Below are 23,278 nucleotides of genomic sequence, written 5' to 3' on the forward strand. Positions count from 1 at the left end.
TTCACACTAGAATGCACTACCAGTTTTATGAAACCAACTCACAAAAATATAGGAAAGATAGATGAACGCCTTAGAAATAAGCCTCTTCAAGGGGGAAACCTCCTTTACCTTACACAAATGAACAATTCTTAGATGATACAAATGACAAGACCTCCTTTCTATATATAGGAGTCTAAGGGGTCATAATATAATCAGAGTTGGCATAACAATAATAATGTAAGGGCACAATAATAACAATATGGGGACTACATGGGCACAACAATATAATAAGGGGGTTGTACTAATAACAATAAGGGGTTACACTAGTAGTATAGGGACCTAACATGCCCCTCTAGTTCAAAAAGTGTTGTCCTCAATGCTTGAGTAGTTCTTGATGCTCCTGTATAAAATTATTGTCCTCCCATGTGGAATCTTTAGTGGGTAAGTTCTTCCACTTAATGAGATACTCTGAAATTGACCGATTTAGTAGCTATCGAGTTCTTGTTTCTGTGACTGGTACAGGTTGCAATATGATTTTTCCTTCCTCTTCAAGTTCTCACAATATTGTTTGAATTGGGATATTCTGCAACTTTTGAATGAGTGGCCACACTTCTTTGTCCTTCTTCCATTCATCCCTTGCTTCATTTATCCAATCTGGTTGGATAATAGAAATAGCTCAAGGCAATGCTTCCACATCCTCATCCTTTCTTGAGAGTGCATCTGCAGCAAAAATTTTCTTCCCTCTTTTGTAGATGATGTCAAAGTCATAACCCAACATATTTGTCACCCATTTCTTCTGTTCTTCTAAAGATAATATTTGTTCTAAAAAGTATTTAAGACTATCATGATCCATTTTTACCTTGATGTGCCTTCCCATTGGGTAAGGTCGCCATTTCTTAAGTGCATGTAGTATTACCAACATTTCATTCTCATAAATAGCTTGCTTGAGATGTAGCCATAAAAATACCCAATCACCTACATCAAAACTTTTTTCACTGCGATGTTGATCTACCTATTGTTTCATTCGATTCTGCACGAAAGTGGCATTATCCTTTAAAATTTGGAGAACTTGTTGTTGATGCTCGATGTGATCTTTCACTGCTTGAACCTTTTTCTTCTTGATATGTCCTTCTATCTTGAGAGTTTGAGGAGTGGTAATTTCTTCCAATGCTTTACAAGATATGGTCAGATTCATTTATTGATGCTTGATGTGATCTTTCACTTGAACATTTTTCTTCTTGATATGTCCTTCTATCTTGAAACTTTGAGCAGTGGTAATTTCGGCCAATGCATTACAAGATATGGTTGGGTTCATTTCTTCTTTCTTGATGTGATCTTTCACTTCTTGAACCTTTTTCTTCTTGATATGTCCTTCTATCTTGAGATTTTGGGGAGTGGTAATTCTTGTCAATTCTTTACAAGATATGGTCGGATTCATTTCTTATTTCTCTGGGGTTGGGTCCTGGCATATATCATCTTCTTTTGATGTTTCTTGATCATTTTCTTCCTCATCTTCATACTCTATGTAAAATAATATCTTCTCAGCACACTTATGAGCTTTAGTGCATTTTCTATCACAATTGTAACAAAGCCCTTTTTCTCTTTTTTCTTGCAATCGTTGTGGTGTAACCCTTGCAGGTTGTGGAAGGCTAGGAGAAACAACACTTCACTCTTTATGGTTGTGAGGGGTAGACTTCCTTGTTGCCATAATTTTTCTTTCCACTTTGTAACAAAGCCCTTTTGCTCTTTTTTCTTCCAATTGTTGTGGTGTTGCTCTAAAGAAGGTGTTGCTCTTTGTATTCTCATAATGTGCTATAATTTCCTCCATGAAAATTGACCATGTAACAAGTGGTTTATGAGAAAAAAGCCATTTATACCATAAAGATTGATCTTGTTCTAAATATGAAGATGAAATACATACCTTTTGTAAAAGTGGTACACCATGTAGATCAAAATATTTCTCCGTTTATAGTATCCAATTTACTGGATCCTTGTCATCAAACTTCCTCATCTCGATTTTTCTTGATTTTAGGAGCTCGATCTTGAAACGACTGTAACTCTGTACTTTCCGATCTTTAAGTTCTGAAATTGCGACTTGCAATATCCCTCTGTGTCCTCTTTCCAATGCCACCAGTCTGATCAAAATTGGATTCTCCAAGAAAGAGTTATACACAATCTCCCAAGATGACCTGATCATATACCTTTTTAGAAAAGTGAACTTGTATGAAGTGCCATGTGTCACTGTTTTGACCTTTGGATCTAAAAAATATACAAAAGACAATACAGTCCATCCTCTTTCTATAACTTCTTATGAAATTTCAATCTGATGCTCAGAGAGACAGTTATGACGATTTTCCCAAGGTGACCTGTTTGGAATTTGGGGGTCTGTAAAAACCCTAACTTCCTCAGACTATATCTCCGAAAATATAGTGAGAAAAGATCTGAAATTCAGAGCTGAGGTTCAGACAGATTTTATCTCAAATGGGTTTTTTTTTTTGCTTGTGAAACTTGATAGTGAAAGAGTTATAGTGAAAATTCCACGATGATCTATTTTAGAGGAAATTTTGGAGCTTGAAAAAACCCTAACTTCCTCAGATCATATCTCCGCAAATATAGCACGAAAAGATATGAAATTCTGACGCGAGGTTCAGACCAATTTCTTCTCACATGTTTTTTTTTGGTAGCTTCTAAAACTTCGTAGCGAAAATGTTATAGCGAAAATTCCACAATGGCCTGTTTGGGGCAGTGAAACCCTAGAATCCACAGCTCTTATACCAAATTTTATGAAACCAACTCACAAAAAGATAGAAAAGATAGATGAATGCCTTAGAAATGAGCCTCTTCGAGGGGGAAACCTCCTTTATGTTACACAAATGAACAATTCACAAATGATACAAATGACAAGACCTCGTTTCTATATATAGGAGTCTAGGGGGCATAATATAATCAAAGCCGACATAACAATAATAATTTAAGGGCACAATAATAACAATAGTGGGCTTCTATGGGGCACAATAATAACAATATGGGGACAACATGGGCACAATAATATATTAAGGGGGTTGTACTAATAACAATAAGGGATTACACTAGTAGTATAGGGACATAACAACCAGATGCCTCTTGTGTCAAATATCACCTAAGAGTTGATGTGGGGTTCACCCGTACTTTGAAAAGTGTGTTAATTCCTTTGATCTAGAATCTACCCCTTTCTTCACTTTTCTTCAATGGAACTAATGTATTTTCAATGCCTAGCTATGCCTACTATTGTGGGTTCCACACCTTCCTTCCTTCTCAATCCAAACCTTGGTGTAGGCTTTGATGCTTTCACTGTGATTTAATTGGATGGCTCGAGGCAAGGTAACAAAATTATCCATACGAAATTATTTCATGACACTGTATATTAAGAAAGCTAATTCCAAATTTTATATTATCATAAATTCCTCATTTCAAAGTTGGTTGACCTAGAGATATTACCAACCAAATATTCATGGACCTTTTTGGTGCAATTTATATGTTGGAAATTTCTCTATCTTTAGAAATTGATAGATCCAATGCTTAACCCAATCTAGTTTTGATCCAAGCCTTAAGCTTATATTTCACATTGCATACCTTATCTTCTAGAAAATCTATTCTCTTAATTGTAGACTCTGAGATATGGAACTAAATTATTTTTTTTTGGTGTAACCTGAACTTTCAAACTAAACAAATGATTGGTCTCATATACACACAGTTCATAAACAAAGCACATTATATATGTTAATTCAGAGAGCATATATATTAACATGAATATGAATGGGAAAAGTTTATAGGAGTTCAACAATTGTGCAGTTTTCCTTTTTACAGAGAACTCATAATCTCTTGATCTCATATCAAATATCTGTAAGTCTCTCTTCACAAAATTCTAATATATTTATTTACAAAAAATCATATTTCTAGATTAACCATCCACTCTTCACGTCCTCTACTCTGCTCATTTTTCACTCTTCCTATCCTTACATACCTCTTTTACAATCAATTTACACAATTCTTTGGAGAATTTTTTGGTTCCCAATTAGATGGGATTATGTCCTCTATTTTAGGGGAAAATCAAACCTAAATACCTAACCCCTCTAATAAAATTCCAAATAACACATAAAGGCTAGCACATCAAAACCTCTATAACAACTCTAGATTCTCTCCTAGAACTAAGACAACATATAATTAAATGAGAATTTTTCCTTTCTACTCTTGCAAAATTACTTTATAATGTACCAATTTGATTAAGGTAACCCACTCTCTTTAGTAAATTCATAAGACACCCCTTTTGAGGTCAATGATAAGGTTTGAACTGTTGAACATGCTCTTACATCACAAAGATGCTTTCTAAACTGAATATTAGGCATGCCTCTTCCCCATCAACATATATGCAATAGAATTTTCTCTTTCACACAATAGGTATTTTCACTTCATTTAAAAGAAAATAGCTATTGAAGAGAGTAAAACATAGATATAGGTCATCATAAATTTGTTACAGGAGAATTACAATATTACAGTAGAAAAAGGATTTCTCCTCTTTCTACTTCTCATCTCCTCAATATCATTTGTATTGTAAGAATTCTCTAAGTGGCAGGATCTATAGAGAAAATAAGAAGGCTCAAGACAATGATTTTGTAATCCCAACTACTCGTGATTTTTTTTACTAATAGAATGGCTTTTTTGATTTGATACTTCTATCGTCCCCATAAAACTACTATGTGGTTAATGAACTATTAGATTTATTATGGAATAAAGACTAAGGTCTGGTCAAGTATTAATGCATAAAAGTTATGCTTGTTATTTCCCTCTTTATTTCTTACCTTATATAATGTTCAATAAGCTAATGAACTATTTTTTCCTTACCCATTAGTTTTTTGTTTGATGAATATTTACTAGGAAAGTAATTAAGCTTCCTCCTTTTCCCATATTTGTTATTTTTTAGTTATTTTCCTTGCCTATATAGGTTATGGATCCCATGGTTTAGAATATTATCCATGTGTTTTAATGTTTTATATGCAGTAACGTTTGAGTCCAAATTCATTGAACAAGTGATTCCTTGTGAAGGGCTAGTTGCAACATGGATGGAATAGATTTTCCTTAAAATAGAATAGTTAAGTAGATATTGGAGATGGGTAACTAGTTCATTATTTTCCTTTCTTTACACTCATTCCTTATGGTCATTTTGGATGTTGTGCCTTGTATTTTTTCTTCCAAAACCCCAATGGTTTATACTCTCTTACCATCCTTATGCATAGAAAAATATGATAAATTTATTAAATTTCATACATGGTAGCAGTGCCATGTAACCTAGTGAGCTTAATTTCCAAATAGGTTAGGTAGGTAGGTCACTCTTTTTCTTAAATCAATTCCCTAAATTTTACTCTCGACCTTTTAACATTTAGTTTTATTTCCAACATCGTTTTGAGGACAACTTTCCACTATCCAAAAAAAGAGTTTGAGAAGAAGTAATTTTTTGACTCCATGTCCCGATGGATTAAGGCTCTACATGCCCTAGAGTCTATATGTTGGCATCTTACAAGCATGAGCGATATCATAGAATGGAATAATGTTATTACCTTATTGAGCCCAAAGAAATTACATGGTTAATTACATTCGAAATGAATCTTTTCATTTATAGTTTTCACATACTCCAAGGTCCCCCCCTAATTAGCCAAAATTTCATTAACATTTTATCCCTTAGAACCCTTCATGGATGTTTAAAATCGTAACTTTTTCTTCCTTGTTTGAATTTTTCTTCCATCCTAATTTACGAATCAGGCACCTTCTTGTTGTCCAAATTATTTCCTTGGAAGACTTGAAGATCAATATTGATTCCTCAATTGGCCCCCTCTTCTCGTTGTATGAACTATTGTGTTGAAATTTTTCAAGAATAGGCTTGATTCCTTATTCGAGGTCCCTTCTCATTATTTCAACATGAAATCTGAGTTGTTGTTTTGGCTTATTTTAACATCAACCCAAATTCCTCAATGAAGCCCTCTTCTCATTGTTTTATTTGATGACTTGGTTGATTTCAAGATAGATCCAAATTCCTCAATCAATTCCTCTTCTCATTATTTAAGTTGTTTCTTGGATTGATTTCATTGTCGAGTTCAATTATTTAATCAAGCCCTTTTCTCACTATTCCAACTACCACCTTGGACAATTGCAAGATTAGGTATAATTCCTCAACTATGCCCCTTTCTCATTGTTTAAATTACTCCCTTGGCTAAGTTCAAGATTGGGCCCAATTCCTTAATCACGCCCCCCATTATTAAGGTGTGAGTGTATTTAAATGTGTTTATATTCAAAAGAAAAAGAAGGATTATACTTTAATGAAACAAGTGTCACTATGAAGAGAATACCTTGGTAAGGAATCTCCACATAAGCAACTTAACCATTTTCAAGATGAAACTAGCATGTGTGGCACCAAGTTCCTAGTATTAAGAGAGAACAGTGGCCCAAAAGTACAATTTAAAAAAAATTCATTTAGTATCCCACAAGATTAAAGGATAATGAGGGACAGATTGCTTAGGCAAGGCAGCGCAAGAAAATGTCCAGGCTATTAAATAAATCCCATGAGATAATCGGATCCCTGAACCCCGCCATTGGATGTGCACAGAATGATAGCATAAAAGATAAAGATAATATTATTAAAGACTGCACAGTTAACTCATTGAATAGGGCGCAAAACTCCAAAGAAGAATTGTTAAAAACCTACTGTTCGCACAGCGCAGGTGGAAAGGGTCTCTCAGCATTATTAGCACCACTAATGCTTCAGAAATCCAGCAACAATTCTCAGAACGAAAGTTTAACTTTGAAGATGGGCAGCGGGAATCAAGAAGTCATTAACACCTGTAGCGAAGATTTAAAGGATGTTAGCCACGCAGAGACTGCTATTAATCAAAACGAGCTAATTCTTAATCCGAAGATGAGTGGCCACCGAAATCAGAATGGCATTAGCACCTGCGACAACATTTCTAATATTGTCCAGAACGAAGACTTAACCTCGAAGAAGGACAGCAGTAATCCTGAAGTTATGAGCACCTGTTACAATAATTCAATGATTGTAAGTTACGCAGGAAATATGATTAATCACTACGAGCTGATTCAGAAGGGCAGTAATAAACCCAAGGACATGAGCTCCGGTTACAATAATTTAAAGAGTATAGACTGCGCAGGTATTAGGATTAATAAAAACGAGTTTTCAAATGATGTAAACTGCGCAGACAGTATTAAGTGTAACACGTTGATACCTGGACCAGACACGTTGAGTGGCAGCAAAATTCACGAAGACATGAGTACCTATGATAACCATTCAGACGTTGTCAGCACTGGAGAAAACTGTGCAGTCATCAGTATTAAACATAATAAGTTGATACCTGATCTTAGCACGTGGGATAATAATTCGAAGGAAGAAAACTGCGCAGATATCATTAAACCTGATCCAAATATGGGGATAAACAGTGGTATTGGTTATGATAACAAGCTGGATAGGGCGCAGAATGCTGAAGCCAATTCGTTGAATTCCCATACAGATGACAATCACAACACAGGTGGCAGGAGGCACTCGACAGTAGCAAACACTTGTGAGTCAAAATCAAAAAGAAAAGTGGTCAACCTGTCCTCCCTGGATTTAGATCCTGTAGTCATTAATGTTCTCAGCAAAGGTTTGGGGTTTGCGGTGGTTCCTAAAAACCTTCCCATTGAAAAGATGATTTGTAGCATAGAGGATGGGATCAGTAACCTTACTGTGGAGGATAAAGAAACATTGAGGCAAGAATTTTCTCTCATCATGAGGAAAGCCAAAACTCCCAAAAGCAACCTGAGTAAAGAAGAACATAAAGCCTTCAATGCCTTGCGAAGCAATGACAAGGTTGTGGTTCTTAAAGCAGATAAAGGAGGAGCAGCGGTCATCCTGGATAAAGAAGACTATGTACGTAAAATGAATGATCACCTGAATTGTGGCAGTTACAAGAAGCTGAGCAGTAATCCCATCCCCAAGATCATGAAGGATGTAAAAAAGATCATCTCAGACTCCAACCTTGACGAAAAATTAAAGAAGAAGTTAATCCCCTCTTGTGAAACGGTCCCTAGAATCTATGGATTACCCAAGATCCATAAGGAAGGGGTCCCCCTTAGACCAATTGTTAATACTATTGGTTCCCCAACCTATGAACTTGCTAAATATGTTGCTAAAATTCTAAAACCCCTTGTCGGAAATACTGATTCCTTCATCAAGGACTCCCAGGACTTTGTGAATCTTATTAGAAATGAGAGGTTGGAACATGATGATATCCTGGTCAGCTTTGACGTAGTATCCTTATTCACAAAGATCCCTCTTGATGAAGCCATTCAGGTTATAAAAGATGTGACTGATCCAGGGACTGCAAAGCTAGCTGAGATTTGCTTAAGGTCAACAGTGTTCACTTTTCAAGGAATATTTTATGAGCAGACTTCCGGTGTGGCAATGGGATCACCCCTTTCGCCAATCGTGGCCAACCTATACATGGAATACTTTGAAAAGAAGGCCCTGAATTCATATCCTTTAAAACCAGCCTGGTGGAAGCGGTTTGTCGATGATACCAATATAAAATGGACTCATGGTAAAGCAGAACTCGACAAGTTTTTCATTCACTTAAATTCTATCTCTCCCGAAATAAAATTTACGATGGAGCTTGAAGAAAACAAGAGCATCCCATTTTTAGACGTTCTTATCATCAGAAAAGAGGATGGCTCTTTGGGCCATAAGGTTTTCAGGAAATCAACCCACACAGAAAGTTACCTCCATGATGATTCCCACCATCACCCAACCCAGAAGTTTGGTGTTCTAAACACGCTCGCCATTAGACCTCTTCGAATTTCTGACTCAAAGCATCTGGACGAAGAAAAGAAGCATCTAGTTTCAACTTTTAAGAGTATAGGCTACAAAGAGCAGGAAATTAAAAAGGCCATAGAGAGAGCTGAAAGAAAGTTGTTATCTCAGGAGCCTAAGGCACAAGACCAACCTCAAGACGGTAGAGTTTTTCTTCCCTATATCCATGGAGTTACAGGCAAAATCGCTAAAATCTTAAGAAAGAAAAACATTATCACTCATTTCTCAGCACCGGGCACTATTAGGCAAGGTTTGAAGTCTGTAAAAGATGATATTGACAATCATCAGCTTAAACGAGTCTATAAAATAGATTGTTCTTGTGGAAAAAACTACATTGGTGAAACAGGTCGCTCCCTCCAGACAAGACTCAAGGAACATGGCGCTGATATTAGGAACGGAAGATCTCGCACTTCAGCCTTAGCAGAGCACTCCTCGAAGACTAAGCACCATATCTGTCTGGAAGGTGCATCAATTATCGCAAGGGAAGAGCAGCACCAGAGACGAAAGATAAGAGAAGCACTTGAAATTATCAAGCATCCTCATAATCTGAATAGAGACAATGGTATGGAGATCAGCGGGAGCTGGCTTCCCTTGATCAGGAAAATAAAAATCGCAAACACATCCCCAGGTAAAGCCCTCAACAGGTAAGTTTTCCCTCTCCCTCTCCTTTCTTCTGTTTTAGTCTGTCCTTCTATTAATATCTAAGTATATTAACTTCCATTAAATACTTTTATTATATTAATTTCTATAGAACCTTTAAGTAATATATTAATTGTTATATTAATTAATTATAAATATTAGTTATTTATAATGGTTAATATGATTTACTTAATATATTAAATTAAATTATATAGGAATTAATATATTTCCCTAGTTCTTATATAAAAATCAAAAATTAATATTTTAGCCTAATTTGTTTTAGATGTAACCTTAATAGTTAGCGTTATATTGATTGAATATATTAATTTCTATATATCTATATATCTATAAATTAATATATTAATTATTATATTAATCAATTATAATCCTTCATTATTTATAATGGTTAATATAAGTGAGTTTAATATATTATTTTAATTTATATAGAAATGAATATATTTTAGTTTAATAAGGTAATCTGAGTTTTTAGTTCTATCCCTAGTTTAATCTTAGGTTTGTACTATATATTAACTCCTCCAAAAATCTTAATAAATAATAATAAAATAATAATAATAAGTAATTTATTAAATAAAAACAATATTAATTTCTAAAAATTAATTAATATTAGAGCCGACAGTGTGTTGTTCTCAAAATTTTAATTCTGATCACTATTTATTCCTTCTGAGTTGCTCTTCTTTTATCATCATTCTCATATCCTGATGATGGATCCCATTTGGGATTCGAAACGTCGGTATAAAAATGTTCAAACTGTGGATTCTCCGGTCACTGATTCAAGAGATAGTGATGTCCCAAAAGATGTTTTCTCAATGAAATATTGGGCATTCCTTCTCCCAATGATGTATAAGGGATTTTTCTCTTTTACATAGGAAGTCCTTTCATTCAAGAGTAAAAAAGAAAAGAAATAGTAGCTGAAGAGGGTGAAATCGAGATAGAGATTATCATATATCAAAGTTATGCCTAGAATATCACAATTTTGTGGCAGTGAGTGGCTTTCTCCTCTTTTCACTTCTCATCTCCTTCATTCTTATTTTTATTTTAAGCATTGTTTGAGTAGCATGCTTTGCAGAGGAAAACAAGAAGGCATAATAATTGATGTTATAATCCCAACTCCTAGCGCATTTTTTGACTGATAAAATGATCGTTTCAAGTTTTATACTTCTGTAGTCCCCAAAATAGGAACTAATAATTGATTATTGATCTATTGGATTTATTGTAAAATCAAGAATAAGGTAATTACCATTGGCAAGAATAATTTCAAGTAAGTTATGCTTGATTTTGTTCTTCATTTCATATTTTATATAATGTAAGATAACACATTATTGCTTGTCTTTCCCGTTGCATTTTTATCTTATTGATATATTCTATGAAATTAGTTCCATATCTTCCTTTGCTCATATTTATTTATTCTAAGTTATTTTCTAGCCTAACTAGATTATTGTGCCCATAATTCATAAGATCATTCCAATAGTTGTATCCTATTGTAGACCCCTTACTTATTGGATCCCCTTTGAATTTCCTATAAACTAAAATCGGACATCCTATTCCTATCCAAAATCAATAGTAGAGCTTAACTCCATACACCAATTTTTTCTATTATAAATCCAATCTAAGTTTCATTTGTTAAATAGGTTGTCCTTGGACAAAAATCAAGGAAAATTACCCTAGGAGATATAAGGGGTATCCCCCTTTGACCCAAGAATTGACTAAACGACTTTGAGTGACATAGGAAGGTACATCCTGCACATTATGCCCTAGCATTCCCCCATCTATGAGAGACAGGGACAATGTAACAAACAATAGTGAAAAAATTAATAAAGTATCTAGAGATCTTATGTGTGATACGTTATCTAATTTGAACCTTGGCCACCTTTCCAACCAACAAAATATAAATATAAGAAACACTTAAATCAAACTCAAAATTTATAATAAAAATAAAGACCAATTTCCAGCCATTAAGAAAAAAAGAAAATACGATAATAGTGGGAAAGTAATACCTTACTAGAGAAACTATATCCAATTTGAGAACTAGTTGCCTTCTCAACGAATAAAATAAAATAATCACTTTCAACATTATTTAAATTTATATCAAAACAAAAACCATTTTCCAACTATTATTTTTCAATATAAACATTGATCACTTTTTTAAGCAACAAAATAGAAAACCACTTTTAGACTATATTTATAATTGGAAAAAAAAAAAAAAAACCTGGCTTCCAAACCAATGTGACAAAAGGAAAAAACCAATATTTTTTCAATATAAACCTTAATCACTCTTTTAACCAATGAAATAAAAAACAACTTTTAAACTAGTTTTAAAATAATAATAAAAAGACTCAAATCGATGTGGAAAAAGGAAAAACCAACAAGGGTGGAAAATAAAATAATAGACTAGCGAGAAAAATCATTATCATATTCATCCAATTAGAAAATTGGTCGTTTTTTATCATTAAATTAAAATGAAAATCCATTTTTAGCCATTACCAAATTTGCATTTGAAAATAAGGACCACTTTCCAAAGCATAGAAGGGAAAATAAAAAGAGAAGATAAGGAAAAAAAAATAATATTTTTCTAATTTAGTTAATTGAATTATTTTTAAAAAATATAATAAAAGTAAGGATAAAGTATTGACTCATTATATTATTCATGGTATTATTATAGAATCTAACAATTTAAAGGGAGAAAAATTTCGATAATAATTTAAAAGTAATTGTACTTAGAAGTGTTCTCAAATCTAATATGGAAGAGATATTATAATGTCATATCCTGTAGTACTATATAAAAATAATAATAAAATAATAAAATAGTAGAAATAAAAATAAAGTATTGACTCATTATATTTACTCATGGTATTCACCCATGGTATTATTATAGAATCTAACAATTTAAAGGGAGAAAAACTCTTTAAAGGGGGAAAGATTAGGCTAGATCCATCTTAACTCCAAATCTACCGAATGGAAAGACAAATCAAATCTCTTTTCACTCTAAAAGAGATTTGCACCTCCAAAAATTTGATCGTCTAAACTCCTAAAAAATTAGGAATTAAGATGAATCTACACTAATAAATTATTTTAAAAATTTTACTTTAAAAAAATATACATATTTATGCTCTCGCAACACCACTCAAACTAAATAAAATAACTTAAATTTATTACCAAACATAAAAACCAATTTAAACCGTCTCAAATTTATAATAAAAATAGACTACTCCTAAAAAAACTAGTAGCCAAACCGAAAAAAGTTAAGCTTGAAATTTATCCAGTTTAAGAACTAGTTGTTTCCTAACTAAAAACCGCTTTCGAATATCTCTAAATTTACATTAAAAACAAAAACAACTGTCCAACCGTGATAAATAAAAGAAAAATACGAAAAAAGGTGGAAAAGAAATAAACTATTGAGAAAATTTATGCTTGATATTTTATTCGATAGAGACATTGATCACTTTTCTAACAAAAAAATAAAAGAACCACTTTAATCCATGACCAAAATTACAATAAAAATAAGTTTCGATTCGAAAGTAAGGTGGGAAAAATCCAATAATGAGGAAAATAATAGACAAGTAATTTATAACATTTATCCTATATCGCTATTGGTAATGGTCGAGTCCTCAATTTTTTTAGTTATTAGGTTTATATATGATTAATATCTATATTTTCCAACACATTTATTTTAGCATTTTAAATGAGTTTATCATTAAATGAGTTTATCATTAAATGAGTTTATGATTAAATTTTAGTAAAATAATATAGGTGTATTTATTTGTAAGAGTTAGATAAATTTGGTGATGGATATGAGTATATTTGGAAATTCCAACAATGTATATTTTCACCTTTTAATATTATATTTAAATTTCATCTTTAATAATTGAAGATTTGGATTCTTATCAAATATTTTGGATGTAAAAAGAATCTTGGACTATATAGATTAATTTTATTATATTTTGGATGTAGAAAGAATCTTGGACTATATAGATTAATTTTATTAGTATAGATATTTTTCTTTACACATTTTGTCATTCTTTAGTTTTATTAATAGTATGTTTTGATCTAGTTTACAAGGTTATTCAGTAAGTTGCTGTTTTGTTCTTTGAAGAATTGAGCTCACTTCAAATAGATCATGCTAGCTTTTTATTTCATATTTCTTCATTTATTTTCTTTATAGAAGTATATTTTCTTTTATCAAAGTTTCTTAACAATATGAGTAACGATTCATGAAAAGAAGAAGTCTTATTCACGTCAAAATATAACTTGGCCATATAAATGTCTTAATAGCATGATATTGTTCAAGTACATGGTCATTGCCAATATTGAATTAGTTTTCTTTGAGTTTAGGAATTCTAGTGTATTTCATTTATGCAAGTTGATTCTTAGCTATAGGAAAGCATCCACTTACATTGTTATTCAACTAAGTGAATAGATTGTTGCATGAATACTCTAACTATCAAGAGATCTACCATTCATGTAAATTCCAATTCAAGTGAATTATGTGCTCAAGTAATGTTAGATAATTTATTGATTTACATTTGATTATGATTTTTTTTAGTTTGGAGTATAATATGATAGTGCACATGTAGAGTACATATCTCACAAGCTTAAGTACCTTAGGTTGATAATAAAATGTAATAGGATATATACGTATAAATTGACTTAAATAATTAGTGTAAATGACAAAAGAAATAGAATAACTAATTTCAAAATTCAAAATTCAGTTTATTTGTACTAAAAAAGGAAAATAATTTTTTAATCATCTTTGAAAACAAAAATAATAATGGTGGAAAAGTAATAAATTAACTCACCATATTTATCCAATTTGAGAATTGGTCACTTTTTCCAATCACTAAAATTTAAAACCCACTTTTAGAAGTACGCATCTATAGTGAAAATAAGAACCACTTTCCAACCCATATAAGGAAAAGAAAAAGCTCATAATGATAGGAAAGAAAAAAATTATTGGACAACATTGGTCCAATTTGGTCATTCAAACCATTTTCAAAAATCAGAAAACCTATAATAAAAATAAAGACCACATTTAAAATGTGTGTTGGAACTTTGCACAATGACAACAATTATTTTTTGGACTAGTTTACAACACACATTTTGTCCCTTGTAGAGAGCATTGTAAAACAAACTTTGTTTTTATTTTTATTTTTATTTGACACTTTTGGCACTATAGGATTTGGGTAGATTCTAGTGAATGCACACTTACATGTGTATGTGCTAAATATATTTCTCTTTCAATAACATATGAACGGAAATGGTTTTTGTTTGAAGAAAAATAAAATAAAGACCACATTCCAACAATTGGTGAAAAAAAATGTTTTGACAATGTGGGAAAGTAATCGATTAGGTAAAGTTTTTTCTTTTCTCCTTAAGAAAAATATTTTTATATTTTATATAAAGATTATAAATGTTTCAACCTTAAAGACACCAGTGAAATTTTATAAGAAGACTAGAAATCATTACAAATATAAAAACCACTTTAAGCAATCTCAAAATTTACAACAAAAATAAAAACTAATGGTGGGAAACTAATACTGTAGTAAAAAATGATATAATTGAAGTTTATCTAATTTGAAAATTAATCCATTCTTCAATTAAAAAAATAAATTTACATTGAAAAAATAGCCACTTTCCAACCTTTATGAAAAAAAGAAAAATCTAAAAGTAATGAGAATGCAATAAACTAAAAAAATTGATACTTGATATTTTATTTAAAAGGATATTCATCATTTTTCTAAGTAACAAAATAGAAGAGCACTTTCAAAAAAAGACTCACATTCAAAACAACAAAGTAGAAGAGAACTTTCAAAAGAAGACTCACTTTCAAACCTGTGGGAAAAAGAAAAGTCCAATAATAATAGAAAACAATAAACATTTAGAATTTATCCTTTATAGATATTGGTAAATCATTATTGAAAAAATATCTACCAATTATAATTTATCTTATTTTATTATTAGAATCATTTTGAAAATCATAAAATTTAGAATAAAAATGATTATATTCTAATCTTTTATAAGAAAAATATTTTCATATTTTATAAGAGGAATATATATGTTTGACCGTTCAAAGGATTATTTAAACTCAATAAAATGTCTGAAATCCGTTACAATAAATCTCATCATGTCACTTGCCAGAATTAAATTTGAATGGAGAGGATAACAATCATTCATCCATAATTAAATTTGTATGGAGAGAATAACAATCATTCATCCAAACCACCCAAGATAAACCTAATTGACTACTAGTTAGAGAACTTAAATCTATGCAATTGGTTAATTTTATACTTAAAATATATCCAATTTGGAAATTGATTCATGTTCTCCTAAGAAAATAGAAGAACCATTTTCCACAATCACTATAACATTCTACATTTTTAGTCTTTTCAGTTATCTCATCAATAGAATCCAGCTAAACAATTTGCAATTACAATTTTGAATTGATGAAATTGTTGTTATTAATGAAAAAAATAATTCTTGACACCCTCCAATTCCCCTGCTATAACAAAATTGTGTAATATTAATATCTAATATTTACCGTGTAATATTAATATCTAATATTTACCATTTGCTCAATGATTTTGTCATATTTCAAGCTAAACATATTGATTATTTTTAACTTATATCACAGAGTATTAAACGAAATGGAAATTTCAAGTGCTTTCCGGTCAGCTCACAATATGTATTCTCTCCTTTTTATTTCCAACGAGAGACAATGAATTCGTTAATGGATTTTCCTGTTATTATGATCTATTATCAGTGAAATACATGAACCTTTTTAAATGTAGTATATGAACAATGTTGAAAACATAGACGACGAAAAGGAATACTCGTTTTTCCGTATTAGACACGGATGGATATTGCTTACCATGATGGTTTGAACTTTTTTTTAATCTTTTTGTTATGAAATATAAAATGCAAGAATACGTTTTAATGAATATAAATATACATAAACAAAATTATAATTATAGAAAAATAATAAATTAGTTTAAAAATTTATTTTTCACATTTATTTAATTTAAATATTGATAAATCATTTTTCAAATCCAAAAGAATGCCAATAATGAAAACACTGATTAATCATTTTTCAAATCCAAAAGAATACAAATAATGAAAACAAAGTGGATTATTTGAAAAAAAGTTATATTTGATATTTCTATACTTTAATGATGATATCTAATAAGATTAAAAGCAATAAATTAATTTAAAAATTGTATTTACAGTACTTATTTTATTTGATAATTTTTTATTTGATAATTGTATTTATTCAATTTGATAATTATATTTTGTTATTGGATAATTATACTTTTTCTAATTGATAATTAATTAGAGCCCTTAGTCTCTGAATTCAACAATCATCACATCCACCCAAAAAAAATACCAAAATTTTAATGTAGTTTCTAAATTCAACAATCATCACACCATAATTTTAATGTGGAAAAAAATTGTTTGCACGTAAAAGGCAGAACCACGTTGATGGGAAAATAAACTTAAAAAATCCCATAATGATGGAAAGTGAACCATATATCATCAACAAAATTATCGGAAGCTCGACCATTGAGTCTTCCTGCTAAATTCCCACAGTCAATTCAACGCATTTCACTTTTGAAATGACACTGCTTTGGAATTACTCTCATCACTATAGTTTATGACGAATGTTGAGGTTTCACACTGAAACTACTTTATCAACTACAGAAATTTGTACATATTATTATAAATATGAGAAGGGTAGTATACATTTTCACGAAAAAGAAGAGGGCTTGCTGTGTTTCTTCCGCAGAAGAGATGACACTGGCCTCATTATATAATATCTCATATCAATTAGCAGATGTATGAGGCCAGTGTCACCTCTCTGTGGATGAAACCTCATGTTTCTCTGTGTATCATTCAATTTTTTTTTGACAATGGCCTTATCTAATATCAATAAGTAGATGTATGAGTGAGTGTCATATCTCTGTGTATGAAAACTCCTGTTTCTATATATGTCATTCATTTTTCTATATATGAGCACCCATGGCACATTGGCAGTTCTTTAGATTCTCATAAAATTGATTTTCTGTGGTCTTGTAATGGATTTATTAGTTTAGCTTCTTGGATATTCTTGCTGTTAGCCATTAATGTGAGTGAATAAGCTAATTCTGAAACTCTTTTAGTAATGATTTGAAAATTCGTCATGATAAAAAAATTTCCTTCCCCATTTGAATTTACATGTTTCCAATAGTTAAGCAGACCATTGATAAGCTCGTTCTATTTTATCTAGTCATATCTAATTATACTGGCCTTTTAAATATGATTGGAAAACTCCACTACAGATCAAATGGGCCTGTCCTCGAAACTTGTATGAATCCTGTGTGTTTTCTTACAGTGAGGAACGCAATGCATGAGAAAAAAAGAAAGGTATATCAAAGAAGAATGAAAAGGGTACCATCATACCAGTATACTGAGGAGTGTCTATCAAAAAGATGGTGTGCTGGGGTGATTTCCCTCAACAGAAAAACTAAAAGGACCATCAGATCTGACTCTGTGAGTTTCTTCTTTCCCTTCAAGGACCATCAGACCTGACTCTCTGAGTTTTTTCTTTCCCTTCATCAAGTATTATGATGCATATCTTGAATATAGTCTTTGGCTTGAGTTGGACTGAGTTTCATTTCCATTCTGACTCTGTGAGCTTCTTTTTTTCTGATGATGCATATCTTGAATACAGTTGTCTTTGGCTTGAATATCTTGACCACAGCCTTCCATATTTCCATTCCATTTCAGGTGCAGGCCTTTAATTTCTGACCTCGGGGGTGTCATGTGACATACATGCTGAATAACAAGAAGACAAGGGGCCATTAACAAACCAATGCTTATGGTTTTGCAAACCATGTAGAGGATTTGCATCTGTGTAGATCCAATTTATTCACAGAAATAGGATCCAGATAACATATGGCCATGACCAGGCTTGACTTTGACCATGCCCATGTGGTCGTCTTTAGAAAGCAGAACCCACATTAACCAGGAAACTGTAAAACTGTATATTATAAGATCACGAAGGTCTGCCTAAGATTCTGCAAGAATCTATATACATTCTTTTTCATGTAGAGATTCTGCAAGATTATTTACACATTTTTCTCAACTACAAGAGTAATAGAGACCGCTGGCATCTTTCTTTGTTTCATAATGTGCCTCCAAACGCTGACAGTAACATATTGATATAACAAATCACGGTTAATTCCTAGATGTTATATTTTTTTAATCTTGTCTGATTGTTTTCCAGGCATGTGAGCTTTAATTACGATCACTGTTAATTCTCAGGCACGGGATTTTTAATGACAATCAGCCTTAACTCTCAGATGTCATAGTTTTTTTCCTTATCTGATTGATTTCCAAGCGTGAAACACACCAATGACTCTAAAATAAAAGGTTCCTCGATGTTACCATTTCAGTGATTTTTTATTAGATTTTGGGCAAAAATTTCTGCCTTCAGTAAATAACTTTTTTGCAAGATTGTTAATTATTTTTAAGTTAATGAACTCAATTTTAAGATTTAAACTATTTTTACCATATTTTGGACAAAACTCATCTGAACCATATTTTGGACCAAATTCATCTGAATATTTTGGACCAAATTCATCTGAACATATGACACAGAAAAAGAAAAAATCATCTGAACCATATTTTGGACAAAACTCATCTAAAAATATGATACAGAAAAATGAACATATGATAAAGAAAAAAAAAACATAAAACATTTTATGACAAATAAAAATAAAATAACATAAAATATTTAGAATATGTATGACATATTTCTATGAAGAAGTTACATGGAAGATTTTGATGGACGAACCAATAAGTGTGGCTCATCTTCAGGAAATCTATTTTTTTGGTAATTATATGTGTTTTGTTTAAAGTTAGCAATTAGAGAGAGTTTATTTCATTTCATAAGTTAAAAGTGATCAAATGTCTCTAGGTACAAATCTTCTTTTAGAGTGCAAAACTTAAATAAAGGTTTGCATTAGAGGAATTTGATCCCTCTCAATGAATAATACATCCAGAGTTAAAATGGATCTATGTTGATTCCACTCATATGCATATGATCCTTATGATCCTCATTATGTATATGTTCAAGATGAACATGATATTTTCAAATTTATATCATTACCAGAAATCCAATTAAAATTTGTGACAATTACATTTGTTTTACTTAAAGTTAACAACTAGAGGAAACTCCTTTTTTTTAAATTATTTATGGTTAATATGATAAAACACATGTATGATTAAAAGAAAGGTGGTTAACAACTAGAGGAAATCCATTTTCATTTAATTGTTTATGGTCAATATGAAAAAACACATGTATGATTCAAAGAAAGGTGTACTTAGAGAACTCATCATGTACTTTATTATAAACTTAAATGCATTTTTATTCGAAATATCTATTTCAACTCTAGATCTATCATAAGGTAAAAGTGATCAATTCCCTCAAGGTGTAAATCTCTTTTTATAATGCAAAACTTGAAGAAAGGTTTGCACCTCATGTGATTTGATGACTCTCCATGAAAGATAGATCAAGAGTTAAAATGAATATGTATATGCATATGTTTGAGATGAACATAATATTTGAAATTTACATCATTATCAATGCAAAAAATAACAAAGTAAGAATATTTGCTAATGAAAACATTAAATAATAACAAAATAAAATTATCAAGATATTAAATACACTTCTCATTGTACTCAAAAGATCAATGCCAACCTACCTTATTCAGTGTTTAATATAATGACACTATTTGTAAATAATAAAAATTATGTTTATGTCTTAGATGAATGTGACCATTTAAAATTTACTTTTAATTTCTTCTCTTTGTCGAGAACATAGAGAATATTATTTAGAAATATATTTCAAGAATGAAATGATGAATAAGTTGAATAGAAATAAAATGACAATGTTGAATGATAAAGAAAATATACATTGCAATCAATGTATATACACATAAATCAATATGTTGATTTGAGTGTACATGTCAATTTCTAGATGTGTTGATTTCAATATACATGTCAATTTTTAATACATTTATTCAATATACATGTCAATTTATATTTGTATTTCAATTTCTATTCAATTTATAAGGTGTTGATTTCAATGGACATGTCAATTTTTATTTCTTTTTAGTATGCATAAACAAAATTCTTGATTTAAGTGTACATGTCAATTTCTAAAACAATAGTTGCACATTTCAATTTCAATTTCAGTTCATATTTCTTTGTCAATTTCATTTTCATTTTCAATGTCAATTGTCTATCCTACATAAATTTTTTCCTTGAAAGAAAACATATTTATATTTCATTAGATAGAAATATAGATATTTCTCCCTTCAAAGGGGTCGGCTATTGATCCATAGGTTTAACTAAAAATGAGACATAAAATGTTGAATTTTAATACCTTTTTTCTTTCATAATTTTTCTTTATAGCTTTCCTAATAGAGTGAATTATTGAAAAGACTCACTATATTAAATACCACTACCAGGATCTACATGGTTAGTATGATTTTCAAAAATGTAATAAACATCTTGATGAGATGCAAGCCTACATTTGAAAACATATATGGAGAAAGATATATCATAAACCAAATTGTCCTAACTTATAGGGAGATAGTTTCCTCAGAAAGTTCATTAGCATGAGTATTTAATTCCTTGCAAATATGAGAGAAAGAAGGCCAATCCAAACTCTAGATAAAATATTTGATCTAACTAAGGTGCAAACGTCTTTTACAGTGAAAAGATAGTTTATCCCTCTCAACCCTTGGTAGATCCATAGTTAAGATGGATCTAGGTTAGTTATTGAATTTTGATCCATATCATAGCTTGATAGATCCGGGGTTTAGATGGATCTAGGTTAGTTTGAGTCATGTGCAACCATGTAAAATTTATTGAACATCTAATTATTCTGATAATTTTAAATATGTTAAATATCTATAATATTAACCTAGTCGTTTTAATTTTAATTTTTCTCAATTACCTCAATTTGTTAAGATGATACAGTCTGTTAATAACTTGAATGATGAAATAAATTTTTTGAATGCAAAGTGACAATGCAACAATGTTGAAAGATAAAAAATGTTAACAATAAGAATGTAGTCAATTACAAATACTCTTCCTTGTGATAAATCTCAAACTATTCTTATATTGTTCATATAGTCACACTTGAAAGTGTTTCTTTTCATATGGATCATATGAAAATGACAGTTGAAATTGTAGACCATTCAAATCTTTAACTTGAGCTATTGTAGTAAATGTCATAAATTGTCTCTCTTTCTCTCCAATATTAATAGTATCTTTCTCCAAATTCAATCATTGTAACTTATGGAGTGTTAAACCATAAGTTTCAATGGTAGTTGTTTTCTATTACCTCATTTGAATGCAAAGTGAATAAATCTAATAGTTCCTCCCATCCCTTACACCTAAAACAACTTAGTGGGATGTGTTATTGTCTCTTATCCCGAGCTCCATGGTCTTGTCATGGAAATGTGTTACAAAATTTATTCATTTCCAAATGTTATTGGAACTGACCTGGGGCTTCACCAACATGCTCAACTTATCAATAGCTTTCCAGCAAGTTTCATCAAAAATTGGTATTTGGATCAAGAGTTATGGTCAATTAAACATTGTCACGTTCTATTAACGACCATCTAGAGTGTGAAGTCCGAACGCAATACCACAATCCTCGCACCATGATCCATGGAATATCGAGATGGTCTAGAACTGGGCCCACATCTAGCCCCAGAATAATTATGCATTCTTGTGCACTCCTACCCTTCGAATGTCCGATCCAGACCCTCTTGGCTAGTCCAACCCCTAGACCGTATAAGGGCCTCAGACTACACCCCCATTTTTACAAACTCTATACCTCCATACTTCTGCATCAGTTATAATTTATAGAAGCGAGCTCCTCACCCCACTTGTCACATGTATTTTATATGGGCTGGGTCTTGCTCCAAACTAACCCAAGTTGAGGCTTGTCTATTCTCACCACACTATGGTTATACATACATATATACATACATAGATGTATCTTTCATGCACGTCTGAATCAATCTAGGTCGATATTGACTACAAATGACGATTACAAGCTATCCTCCTTAAAACTTAAAATGCCATTATGGGTTTATTTCAGCAACCCTATTCGACTAATGTTTCTTGAGAACTAGGGTCTATTCCAACCATGTCTGAACATAGAAAATCAAGTTCATCGAGATAGACAAGACACATTTATGTGAGAAATAAAGATCATTACATACATCCAGATAAACACAATTTCACCTTTCCCTTAGGCATTCACACAACCAGACTTGGCAATTAACACCATATGGCTTTGTCCACAACAATACCACTCCTTGCTAATATAATAGTGTGACATGACTTCCCTTTATTATTCCATAAGGTAAATGATGACCTACAACCCATGAGAATAAATATGCATGTGTCCTAATCAAGAAATATGAGATTACACACCCTTATTATGAAATCCTACAATATAAAAACACCATTAAACATCCAAATTTCATTAACATGTATAATGACATAAACAACTTGTATTGTAAATTAAACGATTGGAAATTAAGAGTGGGACTTCAACTCTCCACCCAACCTTAGGTTGATTGCACTTCTATTCCTTCTTGTAGTTAACCACCCCCTAGTAATAATTAGAGTTTAAGGAGAAATACTCAAGAGATTTTAAACCAAATCTAATCAACTGCTACCGATAATGTAGAGACC

The sequence above is a fragment of the Pinus tabuliformis genome, chromosome 4_1, assembly GCF_031772625.1.
Source record: "Pinus tabuliformis cultivar Carrire ecotype Pingquan chromosome 4_1, CPIR1, whole genome shotgun sequence".
In the NCBI taxonomy this organism is placed as follows: Eukaryota; Viridiplantae; Streptophyta; class Pinopsida; order Pinales; family Pinaceae; genus Pinus; species Pinus tabuliformis.